Source organism: Lagopus muta, chromosome 11, assembly GCF_023343835.1.
Source record: "Lagopus muta isolate bLagMut1 chromosome 11, bLagMut1 primary, whole genome shotgun sequence".
NCBI classification, from domain to species: Eukaryota; Metazoa; Chordata; class Aves; order Galliformes; family Phasianidae; genus Lagopus; species Lagopus muta.
Window position 1 is genome coordinate 6,807,631 of NC_064443.1, and position 15,484 is coordinate 6,823,114.

Below are 15,484 nucleotides of genomic sequence, written 5' to 3' on the forward strand. Positions count from 1 at the left end.
CTGGAGATGGCCATCCCTCCAACCTGCTAACACACTGATTTCAGTCAGAAGCCAGCCAGGCTAGCAGACTGCTGCGTAACCAGGTTAAGCTAACCTGGGTCAGCCTGGATGAAGTAGGTCAGCACATGCTCACCCTGCCAGCACTGCTCTCTGCGCTCAGAGCCTTTATCCCTAGCAGTGTGCCAGTGAAGGGGCTTAGAGGCGGGTCAGAGATCTAACCTCTTCAGAAAGGCATGCATCCTTTCAGATCTGACTTGTTTTGTGTGTCCGTGTTTGGTTTGTTTGTGTTGCTTGGTGTTTCTTGTTTTGTTTTGAAACCTGCTTAATTCTTGGGATTCATTCTGTTTGAAACTCTAGAGTTCTCTACAAACTCTATTGGAGAAGGCAATACTCCAACAACAGCACTGAACACACAAGCAAGCAGCTTGTACAGATGGACCCACATCCACTGGGCTGCGGCATTAAAGAACTGCCGTCAGTGGCTGTCACTAATAAATGTTATAAAGCAACAAGTTTAATAGTTCCAGCAGGTATATATATATAACAGTTTGCCTGGCACACAGAGCAAAGTCAATGAGACTAATGAACAGTATCTTAACGCTGTAGCACACACGTGTACCACAAGCCAACCCAAGATGCCCTCAGAGCCTTCATGCATCACAGCATCCTTCAGGATGCTTCTGTTCACATGGGAGTTTTTCGTGGCCACCATGAACGCTGGGCATTAAGCCAGGTGTTACTTTTACAGTTAACCATATTTCACTAGCTCTTCAGAAATATACACACCTAAAAAATCTGCTTTGAACAGAAGCAGATTTCAGCACTTCATTACTTCTGTGTATTAGACCAGATGCATTAACGGTAATTACTGAATAGTCCAAAGCTGAAACAGATGATCAAGTATGCTGGCTTTGCCTACAGTTAGAGATACCCATATACTGCTCCTGTCAGATAGAATTTTATCTCAGGTAAGCAAATCAGAGAAACAGGAGACAAATATCCACTGAAGAAATTGTATAGTCAGATTCACCGAGATGACCCAAGGGAAATTAAAAAGCGTCACATTTCAGACAGAAAGTAAAGCACCATCTGTGCAAGTCCTTGTCAAATGAGTTTCAGCAAAGCAGCTTAAAAGCCTAATACCTAAGATCTCCATAAATGTTAAAGGGATAGCAGAAACATACAAGCTCCTCTTCAAACATGCTATCATTTTTCCATAAAGAATTAATGTTCATTTTCTATAGACATACGCTTATTTCAAATCCATGAAACAGAGAAAGGCACTCTGGGCATCCATTTGCCTGATGAAGTGGCATCATTTTCTTGTGGGTAGAGTGCACAGCAGAGCACAGTGCAGTTCAGGGTACTCAAAGGCACATCTGACCAGCCAGACGGCACAGACTCTGAACATGATTCCATCAAGTAACTTTGCAATTCCTCTAGAGGAGACAAATTCCTGAGAATAATGACTAATTTACTCTTACAACTTCCGATGCAGATGCTAAGCCTTGGGTCTCTCAAACAGCTGAAGAGGATTTCATCATTATGCAGGAGCCACTGCTGCCAGTGACTATTTGAACACAGAAACTGGCATAGCAGATGAGATTTTTATTTAATCCAATATCCTGTCTCCTATAAAGGCTCGTGCCAGACGCTTCAGAGAAAGGTGCAAGAAACCCTGTAATCTCACAGAGTTGGGGATTGCCTTAAGCCTTGAAGCAGAAGGTTTAATGGAAGTTTGGTATAACTATTAACATTTAGTTATGTTTGTAAAACACATTTTTATGCATTGTTGGTTCCTAACATCCTACAGCAGTAAGCTCTGTATACTAAATCATATTCTAACAAGGCAGGTTTGTTTTTTTTCTTTGTCATTGACAAGTTTGTCATGTTGCAGTAAAAGAGAACATCTTTTTATATTGGAACTTGAGGGTATGTTGCTCTTCTACAATGCTTCCATCTGCTTTGCCCAACTGCAGAAATGTGCCCAGCCAGTGGCTGCTGTGGCAACACTGTAATGTATGAGACAAATACCAAATTCAGGCAAAAGGCTCAAGGATCACCCTTCAGTGCTCACTGTGGGCCGCCGTTATTCCTGCACAAGGCAGTTATTTGCTGTCATGCAGGAAGCCTGTACTATCATGTTGCACAGGTTAGCAGGCACCTTTGTTACAGCTGTGGCCAGCAGAGCAGGCAGCCTGGAATAACTCCATCTAAGTAGATTTATAAAGGAGCAATTCAAAACCACCACCCTCTTAACCATGCTTCATCATCTCTGAATGTGCTTTGAAACAACCCAACGCATTCACGTTACCAGCCATTTTCATAATTGTAACAGCCTGTGCAGAACAGGAAATTTAACCTTAACAAAATTGTCCAAAATTACAGGGCAATGCAATTACCTCCCATGGCTACAGTCCAGGTCTGTTTAAAATCAAGCTATTAAAAGTCAAACTGACTTAACTGATACGCACGAAGCCTATAAACCTTCACATACCCAGAGGTCTGCATCTGCTCAGCTCCTTTTGCTTTGTTTTAGGATTACAGAAAACAAAGAAATATAGTTCATGTCTCTTTACCAGACTTTTGTAAGCCCTCTCCTAACAGAGAGAAATACCACTCACTTCACAACCACACCTTATTTGTGTCATTGCTTTTTGGCAGTACAGACATTTGTCAACAACTGTTTTGAAGAAGTATAGGAGGAGTAAGGTTTCATCGAAAACCTCAACTGAACATCTGAAGAACTCACTAAGAATTGCAGCCATTGCCATTCAGCTAGACTGATGTGCTAGATTCAGAAAAACAAGATCAAATATTCCATCACTTTTATTGTTCTGTTACTCTCTTTTGTATATATTTTAACAAAAAGCATTACAAACGAGTTTTGTTGCTTTAAATATATTAAATATATGCAAAATTGCATTGCTAATAGTGTTGACTATGCAAAAAAAAAAAGTGTTTTATAGCTGAAAATTTGTTCAATACAACAGTGTTATTGTGCTCTTTGTATCTGTTGTCATTTCTGTGAAAATAAACAGGAGGCATTACTTTTGGAGCTACCTACGTATATGTGGCCCAAGATAATCCCTCTCAAATCAGCATGGCCAGGCAAGCCAAAAGGTTGGACACCCATGCCCTAGGGTTTGTGTCACTACTCATCTCTGGGTGAACACAAAATACAGCCCAGCTGAGGTGCTCTCATGCCCACAGGGCAGCAAGGAGAGCAGCTGAACCCTTAGAAATGCACCAAATTATTCTGATGGGCAGAATGGGACTAGATAGTAAGACAGCTCCTGATAACGCACTGCTGAAGCTGTGGATCAATAGAAATCCTGTCCAGTTGTCCTTTGTGAAGCTGCCATGCCCCATCAGTCACACTCATGCGCATGGTCCTTCAGCCTGCTTTCCCAGGCACCCCAGGGAACACTGCCTGAAGGCTAATTAGGGCAGCACTGCAGCAACTGGGGGTTTTACCTTAACGAGCTGATGAAGGTGTACCAAAATAACTACCATCGATTGAAATGCTATTAAATCAAATCTCGTGTTTGTCAGCATTACTTACATCAGTAGACTCAAGGCAATTAGAAGACATTCACTACGACATTCTTAAATAGCTTAGAAGACCTAATTGTTAAAAATTGAGAAGACTGCTGCAAATTTAACCTTCAGCTAACAATGCCTTTAAACTCAAGGATTCAAAACACTCCACACTACTTACAAACGGGAAAAAGAATTTGGATAGCAAACAGATGAGGCAGACTCACACCAAAAAACTCAGATGTTACATAAAGTGACCCAACCCAGATCAGATGAAGTGTTGGACGAAGTCCACTTAAATTGGGTTTAAAGAACCAATTCCATAAGACACACAGTAAGAGATGAAGTTTCATCCAAATTTAATCATTGCACATGTTTGTCAGAACATTTTTTGGAAGCAAAGCTCTGAAAATTATTTCTGATGCCTCAACAATTAGAAGTACTAGCTAAGGTATGAAGTACTTCTTAGAATGGTGGGTTAAGATTTTCAACCAAACCTTTTCCAAAAGCTCTTTCACGCAGAAATGTCCACTGATCACATGAAACACGAAGAACCTCTGAAACAAACTACTCAAAGAGTTCCAAACACTGCACTCCCCTCACAACAGCCACTGTGATACAGCAGATACAAAACCTGGTCTCAGCTATGCCCGAAATCCAAGCAAAACTCTGAGTTTTGTGGAAATTCAGAACTGTGCTGCTTTGTTTGCAGCTCAGACCAGCTAGCCCAGAGCTCTACTTAGCCAGAAGTAGGTCCTAAAGATCATTAAATTCAACTAGAGTATGCATCCCTACTTTCTGAGGTTTCCTGAACTACCCCACTGAAAACAAGATATTCACTGACTGCCTGGAGCCTGGCTAGTTTACCATGCCAGATCTGAGAGCCAGAGCAAACCCATTATCACCTCAAATCCACTACTGACGTCTGCACTGCCCTAAGTGCACTGCACTAAGAAGCACTGCCCCCAGAAGCCAGCTGAGTTCTGGGGCTTCACGCAGAGCGGCCGGGTTGGAAGGGATCTCAAGGCCCCACAGGCAGGGCCACCAACCTTCACATAATTTAATACTAGATCAGACTGCCCAGGGCCCAATCCAACCTGGCCTTGAACCCTCCAGGACAGGGCATCCACAGCCTCTCTGGGCAGCCTGTTCAGCACCAGCTGCACCCAGGCATTGGACACATCCATACGCTGCCTCTGCAGGCCCTGCACTTTATCTGCACCCATCTTCATCAAGTACACAAGTCCAGACACATGCTTAACAAGTAAGGGAAAGAGAAGAGCTCAGAGCTGCTTAAAACAGATGTACTGCCAAGGGAAGAGTCACTGAAAAACCCCTGGAGATGTTACAGAGGAACAAACAGCAGAAGCAACAACTCTCTCAGTCAAAGTGATGGGGAGTTTCCAGCGTGTAAGTGAGCACTCAAGACTGAAAAAACAACAGAGATATCACAGTGAAGGAGCTTTGTAAGATAAACTGCACGCGTTTATGTGCCATCATTGGTGCATTGAAGTATACTGAGACACCGCCAAGATTAAAAAAAAGAAAAGAAAAAAGCTTATAAAAGTACATGGTTTGAAGGATTAAGAAGAAAGGAGGAAAACATTAACAGGGCTCAGGGCTCTTTAATACAAAACAGCATCTGGACAGTATGTGTCATCCTTGTAACACGTGCAATTTGACTTCTTCAGACAAAGAAGTCTTTCTTCACATTTCTAGCAAGCCAAAGAACTTGAATAAACAAATGCACAATGCAGGAAATATATTCTGCTAGTACAATTCTTCAGTCTGGAACACGAGTCAAAATGACTTTTTCTTTCGAAGAAAGTTTACCTTTTTCTTCAGTGAGAATATGTCACCTCCTTGGATGACCAGGACATAAATAGTTAAGAATTAACAAAAGGGAAAATGGGCATATCCAGAATGCTGCAAACATCAAAAACAAGGGTCAGAACTTCAAAGAGATGTGAGTACTTGTTGAACCAGTCTACATGTAGCCTAGAGCCACGTGCGGTGCCTTGGTTATCATTCTGAGACAGCAACAGCGAGCTCACCAACACCTCTTCACACACAGCCTTTAAAAAGGTTAAATGACCTTTTGGTCCTTTTTAAAACTGTCTGCTGTTCCACCACAACTCTGAAGCAGGCACACAGCTTATTCTTTGAATACTCGGTTCTCAGTCTCCAAAGGACTCCTCACAACACAGCATAAGAAACTCCACACGTAACAGTGAATTGCTTTTACACTTCTGAACAAATGCTAGACAGAGATATTTTCATCCTCTAAGTGGCTTTAGCACTGTGCTCAAGCTGCATCAGTTCCAGGAGGGAGCTGGAGACATCCCATCTCCTCCTGGGGACATTAAGACAGGAGCTCACGAGAGGAAGCTCTCAATTTTAACACTCCACACTTCCTGGGAAGTTATCACATTTCCCTTTCTCAGCAACTTTGTAATGTCAAACTTCTCCTTGATGAACCCAAGCTTTGAGGGTTTTTTCCAGAATTTTCTTCTTCATCCACAAGAGGAAAGAAGGAGAGAGGCCCTGGTGAGCAGGACAGTAACACGTTTCACTGAACAATACTTTTCACTGAACAGTAATTTTCATACCGTGTACCAGCACTATTTCCTTAAATTAAAACAATTAAAAGGGCAAAGAAAGAGGATGAGAGGGTAAAATACAGGTAAAACATCTTTCTTTCTTTTTTCCCCAAGCAGGGTTACTCTTAGTTTGCAGATTTCTAAGTTGGCAAACACAGCTGTTGAGCAGACGGACCAAGGCATGGTGGGTTCATTTTTTTTATTTAGCATTACAATATTTAGTGAAGTTTTAGGTGTTTCACATACAGTCAAAGCACAGAATTAAGAATCAGTGTTGACAAACGGGTGAAGAACATCAAGAGAAAAAGACAACAGGCAATGTTGTTTCTGCTCACAGTGAGCAGAGCCAGGAGTTGATCCAGCTGGAATGTCCAGCCCTGAGGCTCTAAAGGCAGAAAGATCTACAGGCGTCAAACTCCAATCCCTAAGACAGAGCGCTATGTGTAAGCAAGAAGCCCTGCATCCAAGGGAGAGAAGTACATCAAATGGCGCTGGCACCAGCCAGTCTTCCAATGCTGCTAACGTCAAGAATCCAATGCAAGATTCTGGACTGCAGAAACCATCACTGCTTACAAAGGCATATTTAAGCAAACATCAGCTACAGAAAGCCTCCCAGTGAAAGGCTGTCTGAAGAAAGCTGAAGTTTTTGCCCCAAATGGTTATAAATTCTTACCAAAGAAAATACCAGAATCTTGTATGAAACCCTAGAACAAGAATCAATGGGATAGAAAGACCCCAAACTTTGGAGAAGGCATTCAGGTTTGACAATTACAGAGAAATATAAAACTGGAAATAAAGTATATTTTTCAGCTCACTGAGTCCAGCTGCAAGGAGAAAGCACCAGTTCTGGGATTTCGCATGCTAGAGCATAAGAATGAGACCAAGCAGGAAACCTCACTGCGGTACCAGAAGACTAACAACTGCCATCCAGCTCGCCTTCTATCTGCTTATCCATCACAGATCTGGAGATCCCAAATCATCTTACTGCTGAAGTAAATACAAGTTATGTTTTTAAGCCGTTATGGAACAAGCCAAGTCTCACTCCAGGCTTTTACTGAACTTTTATAGTACAGCTGCCATGGGAGCAAGACCACCCAACCTGCACAGCCCGGGCACCCCATGCAGATGGGTCAAGTGCTGCCTGCTTCATCATTAGTTTTCAAAAGAAAAACATAAAAAAACCCAAGTCATTTCATAATTCACACCATCCAGCACCTGCAAGCTCCAGCTTGCTTCAGAGATGACAAAACTCTTTGAAAATGCTATTACTGCAGTTTTCAAAATTACATACTTTAGAGACTTAATTTCCCCCACCATAGAGCACGTAAATCCAGAGGAGCTCAACCTTCCTTTGTTCCCAGAACTCCTCAGTATAAACCTTCTTCTTCGTTCTGTTGGTTACTTCACTATCTGGAGGGATCAGATTGTTTTGTTCACAGAAATGCAGAGCTAGGACAGCAGACACGGCTGTGTGCTCACTGGTTATCACAGGCTTCCAGCCAACATTAATGTTTGGTATATAAGCTTCAGGTAAGATCCACAGCATACAGATCATAACTCTCTTGCAGACATTGCCTGTTTTTGATATTGAATTTTAAGATGGTTCTTCATAAGCCTAGCATGATACCAAAGGCTGTCAAAGAGCAGTGGAAGTCCTACCAGTTAGCTGTAACTGAAAATGAAAAGAGCAAAAGGCAAATCAAAATGGCAAAGGAAAAGAAATGGCAGCCTCAAGTGAATGTTCAACCATCAGCTCCTCAACAAAAGAGTCAACATGGTGCTAATGGTATTTGCAGTAGGGAAAGTTACATTTTATATGAAATGAAGGTGATGTGCACTTCTCAAGAACTACAAATCTGGCTTTTTCAAAAGTCTAACAGAGAAGGGAAAAAACATGCATCTCAAAAACATTAATAGCACACTGTCACAGGGCACCAGATCTGGTCGCCGAGATGAAAACACAAACAAGACACTGGCCATTTTAGCACATCAAATATGGCAACAATGTACAAACATAAGCAAAGATGCATGTATTCTGGAAAAGTTATTGAAGTTCAGGCACTGTGGCTTAAGATGGCCTCTAAGCATTAGGAACTACTGTACTGTGATGGTAACATTATTCTGCATATTCCTTGTGTCTTTTTTTAAGCTAATGGCCATTGGCAGAAACATGCTGGGCTAAACAGAGGACAGATCTGATTCATTGGGACAGTGCTTCGTTAGACAGAGGGAATAGATGATCTTTCACAGCTCTGACACCACATACTGCTACTGCTCAGCTAAGTACTCTAATCAAGCACCTACCATGCTATAACAGCCCTATGACAGCTGCAGCAGAAAGGGCACTGCCTGCATGGCGATCTCCTGCTCAGTACCCTCTCTCCCTACCCTCACTCTAACTTTGGGCTTTGGAGGACTTTCACCCGCATGGCACAGCTCTACCTTCTAAAGTGCAGACCACTGCTTTTCTGAAGAGCCGTGCATAAACCCACTTGCAATCTGAGTTCCAGTCTGGCTCTCAAATTTATTCTGAAGAGCATTCCTCATCAGGAAGGCTGGCCAGGTCACAAACAAGCTGGAATTTCATTTGCAAGCACTTTGCAAATGGCACCAAGTAATACTGGTATTCGCCTCCCCCAAACTGAAAATCCCATGTTTTCAAATTTTGCTCCGAGCAGCTTCATTTTAATTACCAATATCTATCTCATCAACATTAAACTAATCAGGAAGTGTTAATATGCATCAGAAGAATAATTAGCACTAAAAGCCACTCAAATTTTTGTTCATATCTCTGCACTGTCAGCTTCTGGATTTAATTGCAAAATCTTTGCATCAATTCAGCATGTAATTTTTTCTTCTAATCAGATTCAGAATAAAAGATGCTTTCACACGGCTTCAATGAGCACTGCACCTTTTTTTGTAATAACAAATTCATTCTAACCATAATGATCTGAAACAGCGATAGCAAAGTGTAAAAATAGTGCTCTAAAGAGATTTTAGCATCTTTACAAGTAGCAAGTTTAATAGAAGAAGTTATACTCCTCTCCGACCTAACCCTGCACTCCCACTGACTCAGTCCTCTCGGTGCCTTCCTTCTCCATCTCCTCCTCCCACTGCCTCATCCACACAAGCACTGTGTGTTCCCCCAGCTGCACCAAGGCCCACAGTGGCAGCTGGTACGCAGCAGCTGAGCTTCCTGCCCTGGTTCTGCATGAGCACTGGGACAAGGGCAGCACAGCCACTGCATGGCACCGCTCACCCTTGTGCACCAGGCCACTCACAGCCCGTCCCCAGCACCACGGCATGTCAGAAACTGTAGCAATGTCACGGTGCAAAACAAGCCCTACTGAGGGAAGCAAAGGAAGGGAAGGGGGGTATTTTTCTGACAATGGAGCTCTTTCACCTGGCTGATGGCAGCATTGGCACCACAGAGGGAACAGATATCCTCTGAGATACAGGGGCCATATAGTAGAAGAGAAGTAGGGCTGTAGAGCTTCCCTGCCCCAAACCCACAGCCAAGTAGTGCCAGAGGCCAACCGTCGCCCAGCCAAGCAATGGGCTCCTGCTCCTCCTGCCTGCTAGGCCCGCATGCAGCCCTCAGCATCACCAGACACAGACCAGATTTAACAAGGTTTCAATGCAGCAGGAAGAAATGCAAATGCTTGAGAAGATCACAGTGCCCTCTCTCAAAGACTAGAGGGACATTCCATAGATGATTTAGAGGGTTTTCTTTTTTAAACGTTAAAAACACACTGAAGCCTATATTTAGAATACCCTGCTTTGGTGCATTGCTGCTAGGATGAAAAGTGTTGATGATAAAAGCCTAATTTAGCCTGTCAGCTTAGTTAGCCAGACACTTGCTAACTGAGGGCTAAATGTAGTCACGGCTAAATCAATAGTTAAGCAACAAATCTGCTGCACTGGACGCAGCCGGGAAGGAGCTGTATAGCCACCTCATCACCCTCAATAAACATTCCATTGATACGATCTACAAGATAAACGAACAAATAAATAAATAAGCTTGAAGGATAAAACATAAGCTTAGAAAAGGCAGTGGAAATAGCTCAGAGCAATTTAAGACACACTCCATTAAAAACCATTAGTATTTGACTTCTTTTGTTCAAACATAAACGCTCTTTTGTGATTCAGCGCAGGATCCCCCCGAGGTGTGAATCAAGGGCTCTGAGCACGCCAAAGGAATTGCTCCGAATTCGGCTGCAGGTGTGGAAACTGCTGAAGCAGCTAAGATTCGGTTTGCTTCTTAAGTGAGTTCGTGTGAAAAGGTGTTACCGTGACAACCCTTGAGTCAGGGGATTTAGACAGGCTCACAAGACCCAGCACGAGGAATATCGGCGGCATTAGCTCCTCCCGTCCTGCCCTGCCTCGCAGATGGCAGCTCAGGCACGGCGGGGAGCTGCTCCTCAGCCCGTCCCTGCGGCAAGGCCTGCAGCCTCAGCACGAGTCAGCCAGGGAATTCTTCCCACCCATTTCAGTATTACCCTCCTGGTTCCTCGCTCAGCGATGAGGCTTGGGTCAGAACTCATAAGCAAACAACAAAATGTTACGATCGCGTCCACCTAAATGAGTAAAGGCAAAAATTACACAGCAAGAGCTGGCAGAAGCAGAAGAGGCACATTATTTTCACAGCGTGTTTGTTCCCAGTTAGGGAAATTAAAGCTGGCAGCTACCTGGAGAAACAAGCCAACAAAAAAACCCACAGAGTGTGGGACTACAGCAAAAAGCAGTGCGATGAAAGCATAACTCGGCTGTTTTGACACGCAAGAAGTGTAAGAGCTAGATACCTCAGGCCTAGAAAACTGTGATCGAGACTTGCTCCTAGAGAAAGAAATTTCTTTGGTCCCTTGGAGCCGTGCTCTTCAGCACTGATTCCACACTCGTCTCACACATTCAAACTGCTTTTTTTAAGTTTCCACAGCATGGATGCCTTTGTCAAACCCATCCCAAGATAAGGTATCAAAAAGCAATTACTTTCAGACATTTCGACCCAAGATGAAATTCTTTGGGCTCTCTCATCCTGCTGTCCCACCGCTGAGTTAAAATTTGAGGCAGTTCCCCCTCTTTATTCTAAATAGATAGAATGTAAGGAGGACAACAGGTTGCCCTGTTGTTGCAACATCTGTTTAACATATCATGGCACAAAATAGTCTCAGCTGTGTTGCAGGAATAGAGCAATGCTTTTGCTTGAGCACAAAGTCAAAAATAAGCATCAATTATTTCAGACCACTGCTAGATTCACCAAATATCCTTCTGAAATGATACCTGTGGATCCGCAGGCTATGCAAGCTGAAGTTTTTTTTAAAACCTTTCCCCATCATTTCTTATCACAGGTAACGATGGACAGACTTAAGACAAACCAAGCACAGTCACCACTGCAAGCACTGCTGCACTCAGGAGGCTTCATCATAAATGCAGTCCTGCAGACCACATGTGACCTACCTTGCACCACAAACAGATCTGCCTGCAAATGGGTCAGGCTGTCATGCATAATTCACAGTAGCCTTCCCATGACTTGTTTAGATTAAACCAGACATTGCAATCCAATCAGTCCACGCTATTAGAAAGCATTAAAAAATGGTCACCAATTAGTGGCTCTGTGTCTTTCTATGTGTTGCTTTTACCCAAGGGCTGCAACAGATTGTATTAGCTATAGAGCTACACTGAAATGGTAAGTAATGAAACACCTTTATCAGAAAAGGCTTTTGGATTTCATACAAAGCAAGAGACTTCAGGAGTGTTAAGTGTCTCTGACACAGCAGAGGGAAAAAATAACCACAGCTCATGTTAACAAATCCATGCTGGACTTCAGCAGCTCAGTTCTATTTCCTGAGTGAAGAGCTGCATGGCCAACATTTGCATGAGACTGTAGTAGGATCTCCATTAAGTATGTCCACGTAACACCAGGTAACTCACACTGCATCTCAGGCTGTCACAGCTCGCTGAAGATGACAGAGCAAGTGAAGCAATAGACAATTTACTTTCTATCTTATATGTAACATTTTTATGCTCTTTCACATCCTGGAAATCCTACTGTCACACAAAGGAATGAGTGTCACAGCCCATTTTTCATGAAGTCACCAGACACAAAGAGATTAAAGAGCATGCCCAAAGTTAAACATCAGTCAGCATGAGGAGAGGCATAAACCCAAAGTCAGCCCAGTCTCCTGATCACGCAACCTTCAGAATCATTGCTATACCCCTCTGCTAGGAAATGCCAACAGTGAGAATTTATGGCAACTGCCACACCTTATCACACAGTGTTATCTAAATATCCAGCCACGTCTGGTCACTGCATCATTGAGCATAGCACAGCACTCAAAAAAAGCTGATATACAAGGTATCTGTGATGAAGTACCAAACAGCATTGCACAAAAGGAAATCAAAACACTTCAAAAAGATCTCAGAAGAAAAATATGGTAAAAGGATTCACTTGTGTGCTTTCTGCTGGGTATCATGTCTGAGCAGAGAGAAGAGCAAGTAAAGGGCAAGAGGAGGATCAGAAGGGGAAGGAAAAGTCAATCTTCTGTTACATAAGTCGTCTTTAAAAGATCTGAATATATTTAAAATCTGTCACTTAAAACACTGGCTTGGGGCTAAGGTTTCTGCACAGATACATTAATAAATATAGATATGCATATATATATTTATTTATATATGTATATATATGTGTGTGTGTATAAATAAAAAAACACACACATACATTCAAAGGTCAAAACAAGACAAGAAATGAATGGTTCACATGAATTCTAAGCCAAGTCCTGGTTTCTTCTAAGTAAAAAAAATGTTACAGCTATAGGTGTGAAACAGTTTCTCAAGATCTGTCAATAAGCCATTAACATATAACATATAGCAATCCATATTTGGACATAAGCCAGAAAAAAAAAATTGAAATAAAGAAATCCAGCAAAAGAATACTTTACTTCATAAATAAGCACATCCTCCCTGCTGTGTGACCAATTCAATCCCACTGTTTGCTTTTTGAGTATTTTTCACCATACTTGTTCACCAAATCTTACACTGAAGAACAGATACTTATGTCAGGAGGATGGTGTCTCTCAGGAGGTCAAAAGGCTGCCCAGTAATATGACAGCACCCACCTGCATAGTGCCAGATCACCAGCATAAGTCTAACCTCAACATCTGCACAGGTACAAAGACCAATGTAGAAAAGAGTGGGCTAAGAGGAACAGATAGAAGAACCCTCCTGTGCCGGCCATGCTGTGCTCAGGAGTTCCTTTCCCCAACCTGCTCAGTCTGAGGCACAGAGCAGACCCACAAACTTCACCTGTCCAGCCCAATAAGATCAGAATTTTCCAATCCTCACCTCAATTTCATTGCTCCCAAAGCTTAAAGGAAAACATCCGCCTCCTCTCAAAAACCCACAAAACATCACCCCCACAAACAAGAACCAAAAACCCCTGCCCATGAAACTGTTTGCTAATATTAAATGTAGAGTTTTTTGGTTTATATTTCACTGCCACTCTTCAATTCCAGCTTTCCTCAGACAATTACTTTAATACAAAGTCATCTTCTCAAGTAGGAGAGGGTTCTGAAAACCATCACAGCAGCCAGTCTGCTCCAGCCCCACAGAGCACCCTGGCAGCAGAGCCCCACAGCTCCTGCGTGGCACAGCAGGCTGCAGCCAATGGCCTCGCACGGGGGCGTGAGGGCCTTGTGAACTGCCTACAGCCTACATGCCAAGTGAGCATTTTCCTCCTTTAACCTTTCTATAACAGGACACGAGTGTCCCTCATGCTCATTTCTGCTCAAGTGAAGCCCACATGGGCCCGTGAGCCTCTCCTCAGGGCACCGAGCCACCCCAGCCGTGAGTTTCTCCTCCATCCTGGGCTGCGCATGCAGCAATGCAGTGCCGAAATGTCAGGCAACGAGGGGCAGCCTTTAAGAAATGCCACACTGCCCTTTTTTTCCTGCAGTGACACACTGCTAGATGAAGCTAATTGAACTCAAAAGATGAGCCAACATGAGGCATTAACCCTTGCTTTCACTCAGTCAGCACTGTGCACACCATCCCAGGCACACTGTGGAAGAGACAAGACACAGGCGTTTGCATTCTTCTGAGGGACATATTAAAAAGAAGGGGAATTAGTTGAGAACTCCTTGAAAAGCAGGAAAGCAGGCACAGATGGGAGAAAGGTGATCTAAGAGACAGCTTAGCTGGAAATAATCTCTTGCCTTTCTCAGCAGTTTGAAGAGCAGTGACGTGTGTGCATGCCATAGGAGAGCAGCATTACGTTCAGACTGTCGCTAAGCACACCACAGGGATGCTTGGCTTGCAGCTTGAGAGCCTTTTACTGGTTGTATTCCAGCTCTTTGTCTGATGTAAATCAAGCAGCATTTGCAGAAGATCCCCTTCTAATGGAATATCATTAGATACTCTTTTTATAAGGGTTTATGCACCAAAAATTATATAAAACCTAAGCCATTGATTAAAAGAAAAAAAAAAGCATATTAATCAATATGCTTGTCTTTAATTTTCTTTAATTCTTTTCTTTAATTCTTTGTCTTTAATTTAAATTTCTCTTTTAAAAAGGATAAATGTCATTAGACCAAAATCATTGAGGCATTTTTCCTCAGTTGTTCTTTACAATACTCAGCTCAGGGCTGTATCAACATGCTGGGGAACAGCACCCATCCCACTCTTCCATACAAGCACTGAATCTTGCAGGCAGCCTCTCCCACTGGGTCAGTGAGCCACCAGCCCTGCCCGCACACGTTGCTGCCCTCTGACTTGCAAGCGGAGCAGCTGGAAAGCTGGGAGTTACAAGGTAGGGCTGTGAGTCACAGGGCACTTCATTCATTACTGTGTCCTCCAACAGGGAAGGAGCGACCCCACCGCAGCACCCTGCCATGAAGATGAGAATGGCAAAAGAATTTCGTTACACAGCTGGTGCTACAAATCAGCACACACATCTTTCCAAAACACAATCTCTGTGACTCGTGCACACCCAACTACTGACATCAAAACACATTTACTGACTGTGTGGAACATTTCCTCAGCTCTGCTCCAGAGATGCACGTTCCCCCCTCCCTCTGCAGGGGGATCAGTAGGACAGCACTCCCACCATCAGAGCCACATCACAACCTCCACCAGCATTAAAACCACCCAGCAAGCTGCCGCCTGTGAAGCCTGCCTGCAGTAAGCAGCTAACCAGCAGCTGCTCTGTGCTTCTCAGCAATAGGATCAGGATACCAGCCAAGATTTTTTTTTTTCTTTTGGAGAAAAATTACCATAACTGTAGTGGGGAAGGAAAATTAGAAGGTCCCAAATGCTTTTTGCTGAGCTTAAATCATGGGGTTGTGGGGAAT

The 15,484-nt window shown here is 43.2% G+C and overlaps 1 protein-coding gene across 2 annotated transcripts in view; it reads right to left on the reverse strand.

Moving 5' to 3' along the window:
* BICD2 (BICD cargo adaptor 2) overlaps positions 1-15,484 on the reverse strand; it is an 85,407-nt gene that overhangs the window by 41,614 nt on the left and 28,309 nt on the right. The gene's annotated exons all lie outside the window — the stretch shown is intronic.